Genomic DNA, 25,040 nt, shown 5'->3' with positions numbered 1-25,040 from the left:
CCAAACCAGCTAGGGTTGTGTGCCTAAGTCTTGAGACCAGTGTGGCTTCATAGATAGGGGAGACCAGGGCTGCTGCAGCAGGAGCATGTGTTTCATGCTCGGGTCCTGACCTAAGAGGACAGTGAAAACATGTCAGGTACAAAACCAGGAGATATGTAAACGGAAAATGGAGAAAATGGCAGTTGACGTAATCCAGTGACAAGACCAGTGTAGGTAGGTACCTTAGAGAGCAAATCAAAGAAGAGTTCAGGAGAAGAAATGTCCAGGTTGAGACATAAAAGACAAGTGGGAATTGGCAGATAAATGTAGGTGGATGGATGGGTGTTGATTCCAGGTAGAAACCATAATGTGTGCAAAGAACATAATGTAGGCAAGAACACTACAAAAATAAAATTATAGGGCCATTTCATTTATGTACATAGACGTAAAAATCTTAATAGATTTCATAGTCAAATCTAATAGCTTTTTAATGCATGATGTTTCCTATTTGCTATGCTTTTTCTTTTAAAAATTCTGTCTTTTTTTGGATAAGCTTTAAAGTTGAGCTTTAATTTTTATTTTTCTGGTTATGCCTAAATTATTGAAAGTCAAATTTATACCTCTCTCTCCTATCAATTTATAAAGTGGATCTGACTTATACCTGTCCCCACCACCCCCATCTCAAATAGAGAGGAAAGTAACATCCTCACTTTCCTAATATCTCTTCCTGTCCCACCTCTATTTCCTAATTCTTTTGCTAATATTTTAAATAAGTTTTTTCCCCCGTCCATATTAATATGGGTATATTTTCTTCCTCTTTTTTTCTGTTGTCTTCATCATCAGTCATCCCTATCTCCACCTCCCTCCTTCCCTCTTATCTTCCTCCCTCTTCCTCCTGTTCCTCCTCTTTAAACCACAAAATTTATAAATTCTTTATTTCTAATTACTTTCCACATTTCTTTGCTTTCTTCTGTATTCATGTCTTTTCTCCCTATAGAATATCTTGCAAACAGCTTCAGTGTTGGTATATATGCTGATATCATAACCAGAAACATTTAAAGTCATATCTTGTCCCTGCTTTATGATTCAACATTCATTTGCTTATTTTACTGTAGGTCTTTCAGTTCTGCATATTTGTTATCCTTGTTTTAAACTTCTGTCCCATTGCTTTTCTTCATATATGTTGATCTACTAGTTGTACTTGAGCTTCATAGATAGTCCAGTTTGGCCTGACTGTCTTGCCACATGCTGCTCCCGACTGTGGCCCCACAGGAGAGCCAGCATGTCACTCCACTGTGGGCTCATTAGCTCCAGTGCACAGAACGGAAGGAAGATCAGGCACTGCAATGGACTGAATGTTTGTGTGCTCCTCCCTCCTAGTTCATGTTTTGTAGCCTCAATCCCCAGTGTGATAATATTTGGAGGTAGGGTCTTTGGGAATTAATTAGGTTTAGAAGAGGTCATGAAGGTGGAGGGCCCGTGATGAGATTGGTGTCCTTATAAGAAGAGGAAGAGACTAGAAAGCTCTCTCTCTCTCTACCCTGTTGAGGACACAAAGCGCAGGCAGACATTCAGACCCGACCATGCTAGCACCCTGATCTTGAACTTCTGTCCTCCAGACTGGGGGAAGTAAACGTCTGTAGCTTAAGCCACATCTGTGGTATTTTGTTAGAGCAGTACAAGCTAAGATGGGCACTAAGAAATTCAAATGGAGTCTTCATGTTTTTGGTGGCTAATTCCCTTGAGAAGGTATTTACATGTTACGCAGATGGTCTGGCAGGAATGACTAGGGAATGGCTAATTTAGTGTGAGCTGCTTTTGCATCAGAGAAGTTTTAAAAAAACCATTGCTTTGTGAACTCCTATTAAAAAATGTAACTTGTAGAATGGAACATACGACATTAGTGCAGTTAATAAAAATAAATGTGTAAAGGCAAATAGTAAGGGAAAACTAATAATTTTGAAAAGATAGCTTAAGTAGACTTTTATTTTCCTCTCTGAAGCAGAAAGAAATATTTATTAAAGTGTAAATTCATGAAAAATCAATATATTCAACTTCAGCTCTTTATCAAACAGCTTGAGGAAAAACACATCATTGTTATTCTGTCACTACTTTCACTTCACAGTCTGTCAGTCTCATCAACCAAACTGAGAAAAATTCTCCTGAAAACCATTAAGAACCCGAAGTCAACAATCAGTGCCATCATTATCCTTTCTGACATCTTCTGCTAATTGTCAGACACATTTACAAATAAGCCGTGGATCATCACTTTCATGCAAACTCTCTTCAACTGCACCAAAGATGAAAGCAGGAAAATAAAGTCAGCACATGGTTTGCAATAGCAAGCAATCAATAATTCTGTCAGCTCCTTTTTTTAAAAGTTGAAAAATATTTTATTTACTTTTCTTCATAAACACTATTTATTTATTCTTTTTTTAAAAATATATTTTATTGATTTTTTACAGAGAGGAAAAGAGAGGGATAGAGAGCTAGAAACATTGATGAGAGAGAAACATCGATCAACTGCCTCCTGCACACCTCCCACTGGGGATGTGCCCGCAACCAAGGTACATGCCCTTGACCGGAATCGAACCCAGGACCCTTCAATCCGCAGGCCGACGCTCTATCCACACTGAGCCAAACTGGTTTCGGCTATTTATTTATTCTTGACAGTATTACAGATGTCCCCATTCTCCCCCCTCCCTTAGCCCACTTCCATCCAACCACCTTCACCACACTATTGCCTGTGCCCATGGTCCATGTATATATGTTCTCTGGCTAATCTCTTCACCTTCTTTTATCCAGTCCCCTGCCCCTCCGGCTGATGTCAGTTTGTTCCATGTATCCATGTCTCTGGTTCTATTTTGTCTGTTATTTTATTTTGTTCATTAGATTCCACACATAAGTGAGATCATATGGTATTTGTCATTCTCTTGACGGGTTTATTTCGCTTAGCACAATAATCTCCAGGTCCATCCATGCTCTCACAAAAGGTAAGAGTTCCTTCTTTTTTACAGCTGGGTAGTATTCCATTGTGTAAATGTAACATTGCTTTTTTATCTACTCATCTACTGATGTGATTTGGGCTGGTTCCGGATCTTGGCTATTGTAAATAACACTGATATGAACATAGGGATATATATTCTTTCTGATTGGTGTTTTAGGATTCTTAGGATATATTCTCAGAAGTGGGATTGCTAGGTCAAAAGGCAGTTCCATTTTTAATTTTTTGAGGAAACACCCTACTGTTTTACATAGTGGCTCCACCAAGTCAGCATTCCCACAAATAGTGCATGAGGGTTCCATTTTCTCCATATCCTCACCAGCACTTGTTGTTTTATTGACGATAGTCATTCTGACAGGTGTGAGGTGATACCTCATTTTGGTTTTAATTTGCTTCTCTGAGATCAGTGATGTTGAGCATTTTTTTCATGTCTGTTGGCCTCTGTCTGATCTCTATGGAGAAGTGTCTTTTCAGGTACTTTGCCCATTTTTAAATTGGATTGTTTTCCTGGTGTTGAGTTGTATTAGTTCTTTATATATTTTGGATATTAACCCTTTATCAGATTTTTTCATTGGCAAATACGTTCTCCCATATAGTGGATTCCCTTTTCATTTTGTTGATGGTTTCTTTTGCTGTGCAGAAGCTTCTCAGTTTAATGTAGTCCCATTTGTTTATTTTTTCCTTTGTTTCTCTTGCCCTAGGAAATATATCAGCAAAAATATTGCTATGAGAAGTGTCTGAGATTTTACTTCCTATGTCTTCTTCTAGGATTTTTAAGGTTTTGCGACTTACATTTAAGACTTTTATACATTTTGAGTTTATTCTTGTGTGTGGTGTAAGTTGGCGATCTAGTTTAATTTCTTTGTGTGTACCTGTCCAATTTTCCCCACACCATTTATTGAAGAGACTGTTTTTACTCCTTTGTATGTTCTTGCCTCCTTTGTCAAATATTAATTGACCATAAAGGCATGGGTTGATTTCTAGGCTCTCAGTTTTGTTCCATTGATCTATATGCCTATTCTTGTGCTAGTTTTGATTACAGTTGCTTTGATATTCAGTATTGTGATCCCTGCATCTTTGTTCTTCTTTCTTAAGATTGCTGAGGGTATTCAGGGTCTTTTTTGGTTCCATGTAAATTTTTGGAATATTTTTTCTAGATCTGTGAAATATGCTATTGATATTTTAATAGGAATTGCATTGAATCTAAAGATGGCTTTGGGTAGTATGGACATTTTAATTATATTAATTCTTCCAATCCATGAACACTATATATGCTTCCACTTATTTGTATCTTCCTTAATTTCTTTCTTTAATGTTCTATAGTTTTCCAAATACAGGTCCTTTACCTGCTTGGTTAAATTTATTGCTAGGTACCTTATTTTGTTGTTGTTGCAAGAGTAAATGGGATTGTTTTCTTAGTTACTTTATGATAATTCATTATTGGTGTATAACAGTGTAATCAATTTCTAGATATTGGTTTTGTATTCTGCAACCTTGCCAAATTCATTTATTAGATCTAGTAGTTTTTGTGTGGAGACTTTAGGGTTTTGTATATATAATATTATGTCATGTGCAAATAATGACAGTTTTATTTCCTCCTTTCCAATATGGATGCCTTTTATTCTTCTTCCTGTCTGATTGCTGTAGCTAGAACTTCTAGGACTTGGTTCAAAAAGAGTAGTGGAAGCAGACATCCCTGTGATATTCCTGATCTTAAGGGAAATGCTTTTAGTTTTTGCCTATTGAGTATGATGTTGACTGTGGGTTTGTCATATATGGCCTTTATTATGTTGAAGTGTGATCCTTGCATTCCCACTTTGCTGAGAGTTTTTATCTTAAATGGGTGCTGGATTTTGTTGAATGCTTTTTTTGTGTCTATTGATAAGATCATGTGATTTTTATCCTTTTATTTGTGATGTATTACATTTATTGATTTGCGAATATTGTGGCAGCCTTACAGCAATGTGAATGAGTCATTCCCTGGTTATTCTTGCTTAACTTTGTCAACTGTGTTTTTCCTTTGAGTTGAAAGGGTGTGGCTAATCCTAAAACAGATGCTTTTAAACAGTTATTCTCCATCCATTCTCAACTTTGAGGTTACTATCCTTCATGCTAGTAGCTTTCAGTAAATAAAACAAAAGCTGAGGGCTTACATCCCCAGTGCCACTAAGATATTTTTGTACTAAATAAACAAGTAGATATGAGCAGTAAGATTATAATTCTATTCCTTACTTCAAAGTCAAAACCAAGCTCAGGTTTTCCACAAGTGCTACTTTCCATTCAATAACAGATGCAGCAGCCTTACTGAATGTAAAGGATGGAAGTACCACTTACTTTTAAGGGGCTTTTATTTAGGAGTTCGGTATTACCAAAATTCTCCTTAAAAGTGCTTGCACACTGCTATAAATAGGGTAATTTAAACAGGCTGCAAAGAACAACATGCTCGAAAAGAAGACATACATAGATAAGGTACACTAATGTTTACTTTGAAAATAAAATACAGAATGCCTTAGTTTTCATAAATCCATACATGTTTCAGGAATATAAGGAGTTCAAATATTACTGAGTCAGTATGGACTGAAGATGGGCACCAAGTGAGGACTCCAGTTATTTTAACTTGCTAAAAATGTTAATACATAGGAAGACATTACATCTAAAATTCAACAAGTGTGGCAAACCTGTGTGCAAGAGCACGAACTTAAAACTATAGACTCCTAACCATGCATAAAAGAGGATGTGACATCTATTCATGGCATGTACGCACCTATGGACACGCTCTCACTAACATAATGCAGATAAGAGAAGGTGCTTAGAAATAACGTTTTGAATATAAAGAGTTAACTTTGGCCCATCTGGTGTGGCTCAGTGGTTGGGCACATGGTTCAATTCCCAGTCAGGGCACATGCCCAGTTTGTAGGCTCCATCCCCAGTAGGGGACATGCAGGACTCAGCGGATGAATTATTCTTTCTCATCATTGGTGTTTCTATTCCTCTCTTCTCTCTTTCTCTCTCTGAAAGCAATTTTAAAAAAGTTAACTTTGTAGAAAATTTATATTTTTGCATTTTCAGCAAAAAGTCAGGGAAAAGGGCAAGAGTTTTAAACTTAAACAATAAAACTAAAAGGTCAAATGGACTGAAATACACTGGAAAACATGTTCAAAAAGATTTCAGATCGAGATTGGAGAACTGAAATTACATCAAGTGACACTTAACAGGTCTTCTCTAAGAAGATGCATGACTCCTATACTGGCAACTGAGAGAAATGTTTAAAGCATAAAATCAGCCTCCCAGATAAGTGGACCATTCTATTAAACTGCTTCAGGAAGTAGTTTCAAGAGCTAGTGCTTAGAACTAACTTATTGCATGAGTCTGAGGCCACTAAAAATAAAAAGGATGCTAGTACAGAATGAAAAGTTTTTATGCTATTAGACCAATGGCTTCAATAGTAAAACTGGTAAGGTTTTCTTTGTTTTTAATTAACTAATCTGTCACAAAATTTTTGTTTGGCTTTGAAGTGAGAAGGATGTCATTAGTTGCAGCATCTGACCTCGTCCAGTATATATTCTGGAAAAGGCAGGCTGCATACTTGTAAACCATCCAGCTTGCAGAGCATCTGTGGATACTCATCTTCCTTCCACTTGTTTTCCTTCGGATCAAAAGTGAGAATGGAATTGCTGTAATGACCATTGTAGCAAAGGCCTCCAAGAACCATTATCTGTTTGTCCAGCACAGACACACTGTGGCCACTTCTACCAAATGGCATGGATGCCAAGATGGTCCACTGACTAGTCTCTGGGTTGTACACTTCTGCGGAAGGGCACCCCTGAGATTCAAAAAGAGGACCTGGAGATCACACAGACACCACTGAAGATGTAAAGCTGGCCATTGTAAGAAACCATCTTGTGAAAGCATCTTATGTAATTCATTTTGCTTTTACTCTCCCATCAGTTGGTAACAACTCTAGTTATTCTGGTCCATTGTTCTATGGGCCCTTCTTTACTGGGGCCAAAAACCGACACTTGTCTGAAGGTGGACAATGAGATGATTCCATTGGTGATATACAACTTGTTATTGAGCACTGTCCTCTCATGTCCATATTTATTAATGGGATAAGGCCCCAAAATTCCCATTTATTATTGGTGATGTCTCATCTCTGGTTCTGCCTGCTACAGCATAAATAAACTTCCCAGTAACACCAACTGCAAATTCTGAACATGGTACAGGCATGTCTGCCATCTGGAGCCACGAGTTTTCTCAGGTCATACCTGGACACTTTGGAAATAGCATTGGAATTTGCCATCTGGGCCCAGTTCTTCCTTGCCTAATAAGAACATGAAGTTATTGACAATAGCAAGGCAGTCCAGGCACAGAGGTACTTGGGGGCCTTCTGGTTCCCATAACACTCTTGGTTTTTTTAAGAAAAATATTTTACTTTTAACCATGCTATGTCTAATCATTCCTCAAATACTGATGTTCGGGGTTTGGCAGAGCGCATGTGGATTGATTTCATGTCCAACAAAGACTGCTGGTGAACATTTTGAAAATAATTCAATGCTTTGTCAACTTCACAGCTGTCAAGCGTATAAAGTTCTGATGTCTTAACCTTCTCAAAAAACACTGGACAGGGTCACTGATGTTCTGAATAATGGTATTGGTATGTCCCCAGCATCTATCATGCCGCAGCCAAGACCGCACAGCCTTGTACAGCTTAAGCTCTGGGAAGCTGCTCAGATGATCACTGTCCAAATAAGATATAAGCTTCTTAAAATTCACAAGACAGGGAGTCAGGCCTGGACATGAGTGGCACAAAGTCATCTAGCAGAATGGATTCCAGCTTCTCCCTGACTCCCTCGATGTTGACCCAGAAATCATCTAAGAGTCTCAAGATTTCTGCACAATTTTCTAAGCAGGTTTTGCTAATAGGAAAGAGAATCAGAACTTCTCCACACCTATAAGTTGAACATACATAGCAGCCTGAAGAATCTCACAAACAATATTCACACTCAGTTCTGTAGTTCCATAGTGTGCAAACTGAAGGACGTGGTGGAAACCAGTAGCAGACCTTTTAGATGAATTCTGTCCTGATCTCACTCATGTCTGCAGTAAACATACAGTCAAACCTTGGTTCTCAAATGTCTCCCACCTCGAACAATTTGGTTCTGGACCAAGCTGACCCAACAACTCTTTCATGCAGATACCTCAGCATGACAAAAAGCATCTTTCAGGCAACAAACAAAAAAGAGAATGTGTGACACTAAATCGTGTGCTATTAATATCCCAGGAAATTGCGTTGTGAATATTTTAGTGGTTTTTATGCTTTTGTTGCTGGCAAATTGACGATTAGCACAATTTTCAAACAGAGAGGCGCCATCATGAGTGCTGATGGTGCTCAGGGTGTGAAAGTGCTCATGAAACAACAATCACAGGAAATGGAAGAGGTAGAAAAATTGTTTTGGATAAACTAAAGGCAGTTAGAAGCATTTTGGAGGCAATGATATATGAAAAAGCGAAGATGCTGCATAATGACCTCCTGAAAGACTCCCCTGGAATGAGTGATTCATTTAAGGATGGTAGATGGTGGTTCAATAAATTTAAGAAAAGAAGTGTTTACTTATAGATTAAACAGTACATTAGATATGGTTAAAACGGGAATCATTTGTGGGTCTGGAACGGATTAATTCAATTTACATTATTTCTAATGGAAAGTGATTTGGTTTTCTAACAAATCATTTCTTGAATAGCCTTCTGGAATGAGTTAAGTTCAAGAACTGGGGTTCCACTGTAATTCTGAAAGTAATCATTCTGGTGGCCAAGAGTGCTCTATGGACACTGGTGTCTTGGATGGAGGCAGGGACAGAATCTTCCATGTCCCCTGCATGAAACACCTTTGGGGTTCATCTAACCTCTAGTGTTGGGCAGGCAGCCTGCAGCAGGATAGTGTGTGGTTGGGTGTGGACAGCACTCAGCAGGCGCCTCGAACATCTAAGAAGGGACCCTTCCCTGACGCTCATGCAATGAGGAAGGGGTGTGCATGCCTGCTGCCTCACCCTCAGAACCAGTCCTGGGAAAGAAGACCCTATTGGCTCTTTTCTGTCAATTTTTATATCACCCTTACCTTTCCCCTCCTAAAAATGCCCTTATTTTCTATTTTGTATTTCGCTTCTCAACATCTCACATTCTTTCTTCGCTTTCCCCATAGGTGTCTTTTGTAATACCCCATCTTTTATCTACTTTGTATTAATTTCAGGAAGCATTATTTAAAATATCAGTGTGCTTAGGTTGAGTGAAAAGACATAAGTGAATAATTGTTTTTATACTAAATAACATTGTGTGTGTGTGTAAATTAGGGTTAATTCCTATACCCCCCCCCCCCCCAAAAAAAAAAACCCCACAAAAACCCTAATAAAGCAGGAAGACATTCAGTGGATGTCTACATTAAAATCTGGAAAGGCCAGAACTGCATATGTAGTCATGAAAACAAATATCTATAATTTTTAAATTACCACTCAAAATCAAATGTTTGTTTTGCTTGCATGTCTTTCTTCCCTAATAGAGTGTGAACTGGATTAAGTTCAGAAACCTTATTGTATTCATCTTCGTATCATACAATCTAGGCGAGTTCCTGACACCTAGTAAAGGTTCTGTTAATATAGGCAGTGATCACTGGGGGCCAGTTTAGACAGAAGGCTGTCTCCCACCCTATTTCACTGACACTCTTATTCAGTTTCATGCAGGGGACATGGAAGGTTCTGTCCCTCCCTCCGTCCGTGACACCAGTGTCTCTGCTGGGTCCAGAGTACTGTATGAGGTAAGACTGTTTCTTGATGTCACAGCAGTTCCAGGCCCGTCGAGCACTCTTGGCCACCCGAGTGACTACTTCAGAATTACAGTGGAACCTCAGTTCTTGAACTTAACTCATTCCAGAAGGCTATTCAAGAAATGACAAATTAATGAAGATGTAAAATTAACCTACAGTATCATGCCTATGATCTGACAAAGGCTATCCTTGTGTAAGGTAAGAAAGTAGACTGATGTCAGATATCCTTGAGCTTAAATGCTGAGATTTCAATTTATTAGATGAATTATTTATCAATTGCTGCATAACAAATTATCCCAAATCTTAGTGGCTTAAAACAGTATTTGTTATTTCACAGTATCCATGAATCGGGAGTCCTGGTGCAGCTTGGCTGGATCCTCAGTCTGAGAGGCTCTCACCAGCTGCAGTCAGTATTGCCTGGGGCAGGGGTCCTCAAACTTTTTAAACAGGGGGCCAGTTCACTGTCCCTCAGACCGCTGGAGGGCCAGACTATAGTTTAAAAAAAAAACTATGAACAAATTCCTATGCGCACTGCGGGCCTGGGACGAGTCGGCTGCTAAGCAGGACAGGCAGCGGCACCCGGTGGGCCGGATAAATGTCCTCGGCGGGCCGCATGTGGCCCGCTGGCCGTAGTTTGAGGACCCCTGGTGGGGTGTGCTCATCTCAAGACACAACTGAGGGTAGATCAGCTCCTAAGCTCACTCTCGTGGTTGTTAGTAGGATGCAGTTGCCCGCAAGCTGTTGGGTTTAGGGCCTCTATTTATTGCTAGCTCTTAGCTGGAAGTCACCTTCAGTTCCATGCCATGTGGGTCTCTCTGTAGGGCAGTGTGTGCCCCACAGCATCTGGCTTCCCTGGAACAAGCAAGCTCTAAGAACTGGAGAGTGCAGCAAGGCAGAAGTTAGTGTTGTGTAACCTAAATCACGTTTGTTAGAGCTCAGTCATTAGTAAGAGGGAATACCAGAAGGCAGCTTGGGGGCCAATTTAGACAGAAGGCTGTTTCCCACCCTATTTCACTGACACTCTCATTCAGCTTCCTCATTTTATAAACACAAATACGAATAGAACCTATTTGTTGAGGCTATTGTGATAAAAATGAGAATGTGCACATCAGTGACTTAGGAAAGTGTTCGACCCAGAGCAGAAGTCAATGTATGCTAACTATTAATAGTTATTTGTTAGTTATGTCATTTCTTGTGCATGTTGATTCCTTATTTGTAAAGTGAGGATTAACTGATCTCCAAGTCTCTTTATAAGCCATTTGTAATCAAACCCATTGATTTTACTAGCCCCTGGACTCTATAGATTTAATTTCAACAGTCTTAACTTTTTTTTGAACTCAAATTTAGTATTTTTGCCCCTCATCCTTATACCTAATTAGGATCCTATTTTTAGAATCCTTTAAACCTAAAAGAGCTGAGCTATTCTCTACTCCTAATGTCTAAAGCAATTCAAACATTGTCATGGGGCCTGTCCTAGAGTCAGAAGACAGGTTTCTTGAATACTAGTTCCCATTCTGCTCCTTAAGAGCCTGTAGGCAAGTGTTTTAATCTCTTTGCCTTAGTTTGTTTCACTTATGGAAGGGTTGGGGAATTGGACTAGATCACCTCTAGCATCCTTTCTTGTGTCTTTGAAGCAACTGCTAGCAACAAGCCTGGGACAGAGAATATTCACTGATGCTGAACTGGTGAGCAGGCATTTTTCCCGGGGTCTTGTCTCATGGAATCGAATAATGAAGCCGCGGACCAGAGGTGTTCAATCGATGCAGGGGTTTATTGCAAACAAACACAGACTCCCTGTTCAGGGAGGAGATTCAAATGGGTTGCCCTGGATGCATTCTGCTCTTCCCCTTATATCTGCTAAAAAGCCTGCTCTTTGTCTATCTGTGCTGCTCTCTGATTGGTTCCTGGCCTTTATGCAACATTGTTTTCCTTCACTTTCAAGAAAAGCATCCTTGTTTCAAAACACCCTGTTATTCTGCTATCCATCCTATTTTTCTGCAATCCTGTTTCCTGCAAAACACATTTTTGTTTGTTTCAGCTAGCTCCACTATTCCTCCTCCTTCCACCCCTTACCCTATCTACCCAATTCTGCTTTAACTTTTTTCATTCATGGCAATGACTTAATAGCTTTTTCAGTCTTTGAACCCAATTTCCATTTGCTGCAAATATTGGTTTTTAATTTTTCTTTTTCATGTATTTCATACATATTTCTCTAGGGCCAATTTTCTGAGATTAGTTTTCAAGCTTTTTTTTATTAGGACACTTTTTAACTTCATAAAGATTATAGGATTGATACTGAGTATGCAGTAGTTATATATCTTTAGGAAGAAATATTAAAATATAAAGAAATAAATTATTATGAGAATCAGTAAACCTCCAGAGTATCCTTATAGAGGAGGCCATTTCTATAAAGTCAAAGAACAAGTCAGGTGATTTCATCCGTGTACATTGGGGGGAAAATTACTCCCAATTGAGGAAAAGATTTTGGGGCCTTTGAATCGAATGGGATCCAAAGTAAAAACATTTGATTTCCGCCCCAGTAATGATCCAAGCCACTGGAAATTTTCTGAGGTCTCACTTGTGCCTTCTTATATGTATCTAGAGCTATTTCTAAGTTGCTGCAATACAATGAGGAAATTTGAATTTAAAACAAATTATACCTTGTACATCCAAAGAGGTTCAGCCTTTTTCAGTCATATTTTTAGAGGATGCTATTACAGCTTCATCATCTTTGAAATTCATTTTCAGAAATTACCTGCACAATCTGGGGGCAAATCCTTTTGAAATGCTCATTGACGGAAACTCTCTATTGTCCATTCCCTGAAATCAAATTTGTACCCAGAGAAATATTATTTTAAAGTAAGCACAGTGAATTGAGTGGCTGGTCAAACTGGGTAATACTTTCTAGTGCACAAAACAAAGAACAACTAGACAAGAGCGAGTTTCTCTTGTATTGAAAAACTAGCTCCAAGGGTAGTTCAAAAGCTCACTTCTGAAATTGTTTAGAGTGAGGAGTCTGCTTTGAAGAAAAACTCATATGCCTTTTGCTATGTTTTGGAAAAAATAACAGTCTTGTGTTTGTATGGAGTGTTACTTGACTTGAACCTGAGCTATATTGTTGGTCAATTCACATTCTGTTTCTGCTACTTAAAAACTGTGTGACATTAGGAAAGATACTTGGTATTCCTGAACTTCATTTTCACTTATAATATGGGGCAACATATCACAGTGATGTGGTGTCTATTAAATGAGGAGATACATGAATCTATTTCACAAACTAATGGGTGACTCCAGGATAGTCATCACCATTACTGATGTTATTTTATGCTTCATTTCATATTTATAATTAAAAAAAATCACTAAAACCAGTAAGATGCAATATTTCAAAGATGATGATAACGGGACAAATAATAGTGACGTTTTCAGCAAACTTCCTGCCTGTCAGGCACCCTGCTAACCTCTTATATTATCCTATATAATAAAAGGCTAATTTGCAAATTGTCCCCTCGACCGGGAGTTTGACCAGGGGATGAGGCTGACTGGCCAACTGCCCCCAGCCCCTCCCTCCAGCCGGCCCGACCCGTGCACGAATTTGTGCACCGGGCCTCTAGTTTAACATAATCATCCCGAATGGTCTTGGAGTTTCCATTTTACAGGTGAGACAACTAAAGTTTAGAGAGGTTAATTTTGCCCAAATTATAAAACTAGCAAGTGACACCTCAGGTTGGATCCAAATGACCCCTGAATTGATTCCCCTTTAAGTCCTATGCTAAACTGCTCCCATTTCCAGCATCCAATAGGAAGAGAAAAGAGGTGCAGAAGGCTTCCTGGTTCTATTACACCAGCAGTTCACAGTCTTGGCTGCCCGTGAGAGCTACCTGTGAAGTTTTAGGAAAGATCTTGAAGTACAGGGCACACTTGAAATCTATTAAATTCCTTGAAGGTTGAATCCAGATTTTACATTCAAAAAATAATCCCCAGCTCTTGAGGTGATTCTACCTTGCAGCCAACTTGGCGACTCTGCTACATGCTCAGCTCCTGACATAGACCAGGAGAGTGGTTAAGGCGCTCTTCTTGGGAGTAAGATGATTTCACTGCCTGTTTGGCCACTTAAAGTTGTGTGATGATAGACAAATCACTTCCCTAAACTTCAAAAATGTTACTATATAGCATCATATTTTGTGGTGAAAATCAAAACAACCCATGAAATGTTCCCAGCACACTGTCTGGAACTTAGGTCGCGCCTGGTAGTGGTAGTATTTCATATCTCTTTCATGTTCTGTACTGATATTTGGTTGCTTCATGAAATCTTAAGCATGCATTCTTCTGTCCCTGGGTAGAAGTAGGAGGCTACTATTGGTCCCTAAAGTCTCTTTCAAATTATTAATTTGACACCATTTAAAAAAAGTAGTATGGGACTTGTATTCCTATAGGAGGTTGACAATATTTAGCAACAGAAGGAATAAAATATTTATTTTGGGAGTAACCCAGGCCACTTAGAAATGAGAACTGTTATTGATGCCTTGATTAGTTAATATTGGTATGTGCAAATGACCACTTACATGGTTTTATAGACAGGTGTGTTTTTGTGTTTTTTTTTTTAAATGTAGATGCTGTCCTTTCCTCTTAAAACTTGTTTACTTGCTTCACACAGGTGTAGGCAGCAAGGTCTTTGGAATTAGTCTTTTAAGTGAGTGCTTAATGGAGATGAGTAATTGTTTGCAGCTGCACATATCTGTAGGGACTTGTTTTTCTTTTAGTAGGGGACAAGATAATTTGCCTGACGACTTTGGAAAGCTTAGTCGTGGTTATCCCCATATGCTTGAAGGTGACTTTGCTTCTTGAGTTGAAAAGCCACTAAAGATTCCTGCCCCTCCACAAGACATCATGCATAGCAGGGGACAGGCAGCCAATTTTATTTTTAGAGAGTTTTCTTTCTGCTTCAATAAAAACAATCAGTAGTGTTTCATTTTGAGTGAGGATTATAAACATGAACAGTGGGTAGGTTTTTTTTTTTTTTTTTTTTTTTTCTTTTGGGTGGAGGATGGTGATTTCAAGGGATTGGGCCCTTCTAGCTTAACACCTAAAATATATTTTAAAGATGAGGTATTGGGATATAATAGATACAGTATTGTATAGCTAGAAAATACAGATGTGGGCCTGAGGATACAGTGAGCCACTGGAAGTCTTATTTGGCAATTTTGGGAACAGCCTCTGCATCTTCAGATTTTATTGGAAGTTTTCAAAATACCAATACACAGAACCAATTCCATTGCCCGCTGGTTGTGAAGGCAAAATGTAATGTGTCCTCCACATGCAACTGTGAAGCTACTGACCCAGAAAGTCACCAGTGAGGTTGGGTCTATTGGCGCCGATAGATTTACAGATCGATAGGAGGATTGACAGTCTACCCTTGTCCTCATCTCTTTGCTGGCTTGGCAGAGCCATAGCCGACCTGGGAACAGGCAACAGCAGTAGTGGCTTCTTGAGAATATGGAACTCTGGCCTGATCAGTCTCAAACTGGTTTCCCCTGTCCCCCTAAGGAAGGCTGGATTTTGAATCAGAGGCACTGTTGAAAAGTAGGCTTTGAGATCTCCCACTTAGAGACCTTACCTAGAGACCTTCTAGAGCAGTGGTTCTCAACCTTTCTAACGCCGCGACCCTTTAATACAGTTCCTCATGTTGTGGTGACCCCCAACCATAAAATTATTTTCGTTGCTACTTCATAACTGTAATTTTGCTACTGTTAATGAATCGTAATATAAATATCTGTGTTTTCCGATGGTCTTAGGCGACCCTGCTAGCGGTTCTCAACCTGTGGGTCGCGACAGAGCCTAAGACCATCGGAAAACACAGATATTTACATTACGATTCATTAACAGTAGCAAAATTACAGTTATGAAGTAGCAACGAAAATAATTTTATGGTTGGGGGTCACCACAACATGAGAAACTGTATTAAAGGGTCAAGGCATTAGAAAGGTTGAGCACCACTGTTCTAGAGGAAGAACAGGCCTGGCAGCAAACAATGGGGTTTAGGGTCATAGCTCTGCCATTTCCTAGATATGTGATCTTGGGTGATGCACTTAACCATCTTGGCCTCATAAGTATAAATGGGGGATAGTGTTTTTCTGGGTCCTCATTGTGAGGACGAAAATAGTCTTCAGTAGTTTGAAGAAACCACATACTGTAAAGCACTGAACAAATGGGACATTTTGCTCATTCATTTTTCTGGTTCATGCATGTCAAGCAAAGGAAATGTGAGTGGGTAGGAAGAGTTTTTAATTGGGAATATTTTGACTCTTGGGCAATAACTCATTTCTCTGTCCTCTAAAATCTGGCTAGCCTGAGCTTCAGTCTTAAGAGTAACCCATCGATGAAGGCATAAATCCATAGTCATAAATCCCTAGTGGGCGTGCCCCTGCACACGGCTGGGCTTGGCTTAGGCAGTGGCACAGCAGTGTTAGCAGGGTGCAGCTGGAGTTTAGGTGCCTGCGTTCAAGTGCCCGTTGGACCACATATAAGCTGTATGATCTTGCCCTTTCGTCTCTCATTTCCTTGTATAGGGTACTAATAGGATTAAATGAACCATTCCATCCAGTGGTTAGCATACAGTGAATGTTATTTCAAAGAATTAGTAAAAGATACAGCATCTGGAGATATGGTCCTATGATCTTATCTTGGTAATTAAATTGCAAAGGAAAGGCTGCACTTGTCTTCTACTTTTCATAGTTCTTCCAAATGACATTTCACCTCGTGTTTGAGTTTCTTGGGCATCTGTAAACTAGTACAAGCTTATACCTACTAGTAATAATATAACTTATTGAATACCTACTACATGCCAGGAATTGTACATCCATGTTTCCCCACTATGTTTGTGAGACGGGCATTATTTTTATTCCCATTTTTATAGATGAGGTAACCAAGCCATCCTCAAATTGAGTGACTTAACCAGGATCCTTAACCAGTAGCAGGGCTGGATCTAAACTTGCATCTGAGATCCTCCAAAACCTGTGTTCTTTACTCCACTCAATTCAATATTCTTGCCCTCTGAAGAGGCAGAATTATCTTTTCATCTTTAAATGGCAATGAAAATTTATATCCTTACCTTAACACCATAGGAATATTTCTGGAGTTGTGGAGAAAGAAATTGTTTTTGTAAGTCAAATCACATTCCAAATTTACAAGGAATATTATTATTGAAACAAAATCCTATCATAAATCATCTTGAATTTTTAAAAATAAACTTAGATATTACTCAGAGTGAGGCTTAAGTATAGGCATAACAGTTAACCTAGCTAATAACTGTTGTTTTAACGTGTCAGTCCACAATACCATAGAATGGATTAGTATTTAATAAAAAGAAATGCAATTATTTTGTGAGGTTGCTTTTGATAGAGTGCTGTCAACCTGGTAAGGAAAACTGACAAGGCAGACAAGTTTAGCTCTGTCAGTCCAGCTCCCCGTTCCAGCCACTAGAGGGTAGTGTTGGCATTGGAATGGCACCAAAGACTAACAAGTCTTTGGGAATGCTGTGTGAAATGCGGACTATTGCTAAATTTACAATATAGAAAATGATCTGATGAAACGATCTGATGTGACAGGAGACACTACATGATGATAGTTGGGTCTGCTGTTATTGGCAATCTATGTCCTAAAGGGAATGTTTGATGTTCTGTGCCTGTGGGTTGTGGGGATGGTACCTCAGGTATCAAAAGAACAGTGTGCCACTGGGGATTCATCCTTTCCTTCTTACCTTTCTACCTCAATTCCTGCTTCATTTTTCCATTTGCAAATTGAAGGTATGCTGGAAGTTTCCAAGGTGAATTACCTTCCCTTTCTTTCAACTGCAATCATGACCACCACAGAAATTGGTTGCTTACTTAATACATCTCAAGGAATTCAGTTCTTGTCACAGATGTCATCCTGCTTGTCCTCATTTGGCCCTGGGTGGTACATGGGGCTGCTGTCCTCATGCCTTTTACATAGACAGAAAGATAAAGTCCTTGCCCTTTCGGGTCTCCCCTGCTTGGCTGTGGAGCAGGAGCTGAATTAGGGTGCATTTGTCTAACTCAGAGTTGACCATGTGGTTTCCAGTGCTTAGGAATGACTTCCTATGTGTGTAACCTTCCTTCCTGAGCCCTTTGTCCACTGTGCTTCCCATAGAGGTTCCTATACAACCTTTGGGCTGTAGTGGGTGAGTATCCAGGACAAGCTATTTAAGAGTGTTTGTTCTTTTTTTTTTTTTTTTTTTTTTTTTTTTTTTTTGAGGGAGAAATAGTTTTGCTTGTTTAAAATTCTATTCCTCATCTCATAAAGCATGCCACCCCATTTAAAACTTTAAGTATAGTTGTTATACAATCTTATATTGGCTATATTTGTTTCAGGTGTACAATATAGTGATTTGACATTTTTATACCTTACAATGTGATCACCACACTAATTCTAATAATCACCTGTCACTGTGTGAACTTGACAGTATTGTTGACTATACTAGAGGCCCAGTGCATGAAATTTGTGCATGGGTAGGGTCCCTAGCATCTGCCGGCTGCTACACAGGGCCTCCCTTCCCCGGCTGCTGGCTGCTGGCTGCTGGCCGGGGCCTTGCTTCATTCTGCGCCACCCCCTGGTGGTCAGCGCATGTCATAGCGAGCGATCAAACTCCTGGTAGGTTGAACTCCTGAGGGGACACTTTGCATGTTAGGGTTTTATATATATAGATTCATCTTCACCTTTTTCACTCATCCCCCAACCCTTTCGGTAACCATCCCTTTGGTCCCTTTCTATGAGTCTGTTTTGTTTTTTTGTTTGATTTTTTAGATTTCACATATAAGTGAAACCATATGATATTTGTCTTCTCATCTGACTTATTTTACTTAGCATAATTCTGAGGGTGATAATGAAAATTAAAGAACATGGGTTTAGATATTCAGAACCAATGCCATGTCCCTTCAAGAAAAAAAGGTGAAGTAATGCAGACATTGGCTGTCTACTTCTCTCCGCTCTTCTACCTGTGTGACATTGGGCAAGCAACTAACCTTTTCAGGATTAGGTGCTTTTATTTGTCTTTAGCTGAGTTAGAGGAGGAAAAGATGATAAGTTTGGGTTGGTCTGAGAAGGCTTTAGGGAAGAGGCTGGATTTCAGTTTGGCCTTGAAAGGTATACCAGGCTGACTACAATAATGCAGTTGGCTGAGTACTCAGCAGTGCTCTCTTCTTTTCCCTGCAGGACATCTTAAGGTAGGCAAACCTTGGTGAAGACTCCTCAGAAGGGAGAGTTATTGAGTCAAGACCAAGCTGGCACTGCTCAGAGCTATATGGCCTTCATGTGTCCCTGGTCCTGCTGCGCCCAGTCTAGTCCTCTTCTTGTGTGTCTCTCTCCAAGCATAGCCTCTGTCTCTCCTGCTGTTGCATATTCTAAAAATTCTCAGAGACTTATATCAGGGTCATCCTCCTTCAGAGATGAGCTTCTGAACCTTTACATTCTTAGAACTTTTATTGACGATACTCATATGGTTCATGTTGGTCATATAATACCTTATTTTGCCCTGTTCTGTCTTAACTTTCTAATTATATGTCAAGCTCCTGGAGGGCACAGGTCACGTTTCCTATGTGCCAAAGTCCTAGAAGGGACTTAAAAGTCACTTAGTGAGATGGTCCCCTAGCTGGATTTTCAATATCACTTGGGAGCTTTTAGAAAAATACAGATTCTCAGGCCCCATCTTATAAGTAATGAATCAAATCTTGAGTTTATGTGTGTGTGTGTGAAGGCAGAGTGGGTTAGGAGAGATGTGAGGAGAAGCTCTGTTTTTGTTTTGTCTTTGTTCTACAGCCCTTACTGTCTACAAAACTCTACTAAGTATAGTGCCTCTTGATATATATGCATAACACCTATTATATACAGCTTTCTTCCTGGTTCTTCATCACTTTTTCATGACCCCAATTCAAATTCAGAAAAGAGGGATAATTCTGTGTTCTGAGAACAGACAAAAAGCCCAGCTCAGTGCCTGTCATTCTCCCAGAGAGCTCTCCCACTTCCACACTTAGAATTGTGCTCTGTGGGTCTCTGGTAGCCTGCCCTATGTGTCGTGAGCTGCAAAAATGGCATCCTGAGATTTATTCTGTTTTTTCCGTGTGGAAGGTGAGGAAGACTACAGTAGGCCTGAGGACTCAGTATATTATAATGCATGTCCACTAAATGATTTGCTAAATAAATGTGATAAAGCATGTAGTTATGTTGAAAAGATAATGTACAATGAAAAATGTCCAGCTGATGAAGGTAACTTTTCCCCTCCTTGCTAAAATCTAAGGTGTAATTTCAGCATTTGGTGTCAGGAGTTAAACAGAAAATAAAAGTCAAACTTTTATAAAGAAGGATTTTTATTCCTTGGTAAATCTAGTGGAAAATTAATCACATACAATATGATGGTGCCAAGAAAGCATTTGCAAGAGCGCGGATGCATGAATATGGAACATCACATTTTCCTGTCAGTGCGTTTCCTTATCAGAGCAGGCTCCTTCATGACTGAAGTGATCATTACTCACCAGTGATGGGGGACAAAGGCTTGTTTTCCTGTGTTTTAGTCATTCCTTTGGAATTGACTGTGGAAGCAGGAAATGCAGAATGAAATGCCGCCTTGCTTTGCAGTGCTCACTGTATAGTAACTGGGACATTTGAGGTTCTCTCCCTATAGATTGAATATTGAGATATTTGCAATACAGCCTTCCAACTGTCTGTCTAATAAAGTAAATTGTCACATTGATAGAATGCTTTCGCACTGTGTGAGAGGTGGAAGGAACAAAAGTTCAAAAGGCTTTGTCTACCGAGATTGTGGGATCCTTGCACAACCTCCAATCCTGCCCCCATGATCACTCTGTTCATGGCCCCATTGTGTCAGCTTGAGGCAGTTGAGATGATAGCCTGGCTGACATCCCCAGGACAAGTCACTCCTATCCATTTGGGTTTTCAGAGTCTCTTCTTTGGTGACTGAGCTCCAGAGGACAAGGGGCATAAAGTTTGCACACTTTTTGGCTTGCTCATATGTCACTCATTATATCTCCTTCACAGACCTTTTTCTCCCTTGTCTTCTAATCTCTTCTTTCTGGGACCATGGCCAACCAGCCAATCCATTCACCATTGCCTAGGATTCCTTGTATATCTACACTTCAGGCCATCTTTCTCTCCATACAAAATAAATGAAACCATACTGCTCACAACCTCTGCCCACTAGGATTTCCTTAACCACTGCCTTTTAGGGCCTCCCTGAGAGGACCTAAAGTCTCAGGAAGCAGGAAAGAGGGAAAGGGGAGCAAGGAACGCAGAAAAACCTAACATGATGGTGAACTACCAAACTGGTATTCTATAGATGACCATTTTTCAGGATAGTCTGGGGAGAAAAGGAGAAGACTTTGTCCACTGGTCAGAGTTTCACCCCATGTGTTAATTCTTATGCACTTTTGGGTTGCATATGAGTGGTTTCCAATTGGGTTCCATAGAGTTTCACTCTTCCACATCAACAGGAAACCTTGGAGGGGATGTGATTTGGGTACATGGTGAGATGTTTTTGGGTTGTGTCCATATGAGGTTGGTCAGACTTCTCACAGAGTTGGTAGCCACTGCAGCCAATAAGGTTGGAACAAGCGGCCAAATGCTCTGGGGATAGGTGAATCAGAGACGATATGATATGGTACCTAGAAGTGTCTGGTTTATCTTCCCTCCTTACAGAACACTTGGTTGCAGAATAGTGATACAGTTATCAGAATATTCCGTATAACTTCCATGGTTCCCCAAAATTCCTCCATGAAATAGGCAAGTACTGTGTTGATTGAGCACATATAACATATCCCTAGTTGAGGTTGAGGACACAAAGTTGAATTAGACCTGGTCAGTGTTTTTCTCTGTAGGAGTCTGAAATCAGTTATACCTTCATTTGACGAATGCAGAAAATCACCATCTTCTTCTGTTGTTTCATTTTCTAAGTCATTTAAGCAGAACGTGGCAAAGCTGGACCCATTAACGTTTTATGACTTCTATTCCCAATAAACCATGCTGCCTGTGCCAGTTATTGGAGTATTAAAACAGCAAGTGACTGGCAAGCACAGATTCATGACTCATTGTAGAGCTTTAAGATCAAACAGTGCCTCACAGTTCTACATGAGATTCTTAAGTTCTGTGATAATGCCACATTGCAGAAGGTAGACCCAGAGTGACATTTTAAAATGCTACATTTGCAGCAGGTGAAAGACTGACACATTTATTGTCAAAGGGCATTTATCCCTCTGATTGCAAAAGCAAAAATTCTAATTGTAATATCTTTAGAAAATAGTTATACCAAAAAATTCAAATAGAGAAAAATAATACCATATGCAATCTTTTGGACCTTACTATGTTGTGACTACCTTCCTATCTCATTTAATATTTCACTACATTCCGAGGAAAATGGACAGGGTGATGGGCCTCTGCTTGCCGGGTCCCACTGATGGGCCCACTCGCCGTTAGGTCTTCTGATGACCTCCTCCAACAACTTGTGACTTGCTTTGGACAACAGCATGAAGCAAAAATAGTTGGTTGTTTCTGAGCCTCGGCCCCAACTTCCTTTGCTCTCTTGGAGCCACCATGTGAATAAGCCCAGGGTGCCTGCGGGATAATGAGACACATGGCTAGGTCCTCCATCACCCCAGCTGCTATCCAGTCAACCCCCAGAAGCAGAGCTGTGTAACTGATCTGTAGTTGAACACCAATGTGTGAGCGAGTCCAGTGAGATCAGAAGAACCACTTGGGTAATCGTAGCCTAAATTGCTTTAGGTTCTTGTTGTATGTTACCACATTTTGGGGATAGTGTGTTACCCAAGAAAAGTTAAATGGAACACTCAAGATGCTATTTTGGAGGGGAAGATGCATTCATATTTGGGGAAAAATGATCTTAACTGAAAAACAGAGTGTTGTTTCCATGACAAAAAAAGATGAAATCATTAGAAGCACAGTATTATAATTTGTAGAAAGATAAAAGTGAAAATAGGAAGTCACACCCCAGCTCATTATTAAATGTTTATGAATCCATAGCCTCTGAAGTATATTAGGTAGGTAATTCTGAGAGAGTGTGTAGTTTAATGGAAAGGGTCCCTTGCTGAGAATATGACGGTAAAAGGTTTATTTTTAATTCTGCAACTAGAAAGTCATGTGAGTAGAGATGAGGTGCTTCATCTCTGTAGGCCTCATTTTTTTTTTTTTTTTTTTTTACAACTGTGAAATAAAGGACTTGTATCAACAACAATAGCTAAGATTCATTGATGGCTTATTATGTGACAGGCACTATACTATGACCTTTTATGTATTATCTAATTTCTTACAGTTGTGTTCCAAATTTCTCATCTATGAAAGATAATGTAATAATAGGACTTTGTTGTGAATAGAACCTTCTTTATTAAATGAAATGACCCTAAATCTGCGGTTTAATGATCCTAACAGTCTCATATTAATCAACATTTTCTTTATAACACAACACTTTTTGTTTTTATTTACCAAATTGATTGCTAAGTAAAGTAGATGTATTTTAAAGAATAGTTCTTTTTTCCCTTCAAATTATGAGAGAAAGTTGATTTAGAAAGTTACAGAGGTAGAAGAAGGGAGCCAGCTGTGCTGCGTAGGTCCAGGAAGCAAGTTGTAGAAGCAAAAGACGGGCCCTTGGAACTTAGGAGAGAGAAAGGCAAAGGTAATGCACCTGTGGGGAGGAAGAGGGGGAAGGCAAAGGCATGGGCGTGCTCCCAGGAGGGAGGGGAGAGCATAGGCTGGGTCCTTCATCTTGAGGGTTTTAAAGTCTGGGAGTTTAGGGGAGGTCTTAGGGGAGGATCTCAATAGAATATGCATCAGCTTAATGCTGATGCACCAAATGAGATTTATTCTCCCCTGACTTCATCTGTTCTTGGGTGTGGTTGGCACAAATGGCATTAATTGGATTTTTGTTGTCTATCTCCCTGAATAGGGTGATTTAAGCTATTTATCTTCTGATTCAGGAGAAGTATAAACCATTTACTCTTAAGTGTCCTTGGTTAGGGATAACAAGTTCTTTGTTTCAATCACTGGGGGACCTTTTGGGATTGAATTTCTCAAGCCAATGTCAATAAATCTTATACATTTATGGGAAAACATAAAGATGACTAGTATATCAGCAGTATGTGAACACAGTATATTTTCTGTATGTGGATAACTTGAAGGTCTAGGCCAGCTATAGGCTAAGCTTTGAGAATAGTAAAAAATTTCAAGGAAAACCTGAGAAATTAGTAATTCAAGTGACAAAAAGATTGACTATTTTGAGAGACTTTCGTATCAACAAATGCCAATGTGGGAGCAATTTTACACCCATCAAAGAGAGACTGTCAATTTCTAGGCTTTTTACAGAACACAAAAAAGCACTCATCATAAGAAAAGAATTTGATTTCTGTACTCTATTAGGAACTTCTCTTTATCAACAGACACTATTTAGAGAGTGAAAAGGCAAATACAGAGTAGGGGGAGATTTTTTAATTACCTACAAATACAAATATTTGGAACACACAGAAAGCTCCCACATGTTGATAAAAAAATGTTTAATAAATAGAAAAATGGGCAAAAGACTTGAACAGGCACTCATAGAAACAAATACCCAAGATGCCAATAAACTTATGAAAAAGTGCTGGAAATCATCATTCATCGGTGGGGGTGGGGTTACATAAATCAGGGTAAAGATGGCTAAAATGAAAAAGACAGATAATACCAAATGCTTGTGAAGATGCAGGATAATTGGAATTCTCACACACTGTTGAAGGAAGCTTAAATTGGCACAACGCCTTTGGAAAACTGCACATCTGCTAAAGATGAAGGTGTGCACACCCCAATGAGTTATTTTAGTTCTAGTTAGATACTCAATAGGAAGTGTATATGTCATGTTCACCAAAGACACGCACAAAGACATGTTTATTGGAATACTCTTTATAATAGAGCAAAACTGGAAATCTAATGTCCATCAACAGTAGAATACTTTGTAATAATAAAAAAGAAATGGCATGCAACAACATGGATGAATCTTATAAATATCATGTTGAGTAAAGAAGGTAGGCAGAAAAGAGTACCTATTGCATGATTCCATATATATAGTTCAAAAGCAGGCAATACTAATCTACAGTGTCAACTGTCATGGAAATCATTACTTTGGGGAGGTAGATAATGCCTGGGAGGAGCAAGTGTTTGCCTTAGGGGTTTTAA

General features: G+C 39.4%; 1 pseudogene across 1 annotated transcript; it reads right to left on the bottom strand.

Annotated features, from left to right (window-relative positions):
• Positions 1-6,512: 6,512 nt before the first annotated feature.
• LOC308255868 (kelch-like protein 15) lies at positions 6,513-19,320 on the bottom strand (annotated as a pseudogene). Its single transcript has 2 exons — positions 19,282-19,320; positions 6,513-8,064 (listed from the first exon to the last, which is right to left on the bottom strand). The product of its transcript is annotated as a kelch-like protein 15 (transcript).
• Positions 19,321-25,040: the final 5,720 nt, after the last annotated feature.

Source organism: Plecotus auritus (genome assembly GCF_963455305.1).
Source record: "Plecotus auritus genome assembly, chromosome: 8".
NCBI lineage: Eukaryota > Metazoa > Chordata > Mammalia > Chiroptera > Vespertilionidae > Plecotus > Plecotus auritus.
This window is presented reverse-complemented; position numbering and strand designations above follow the sequence as displayed.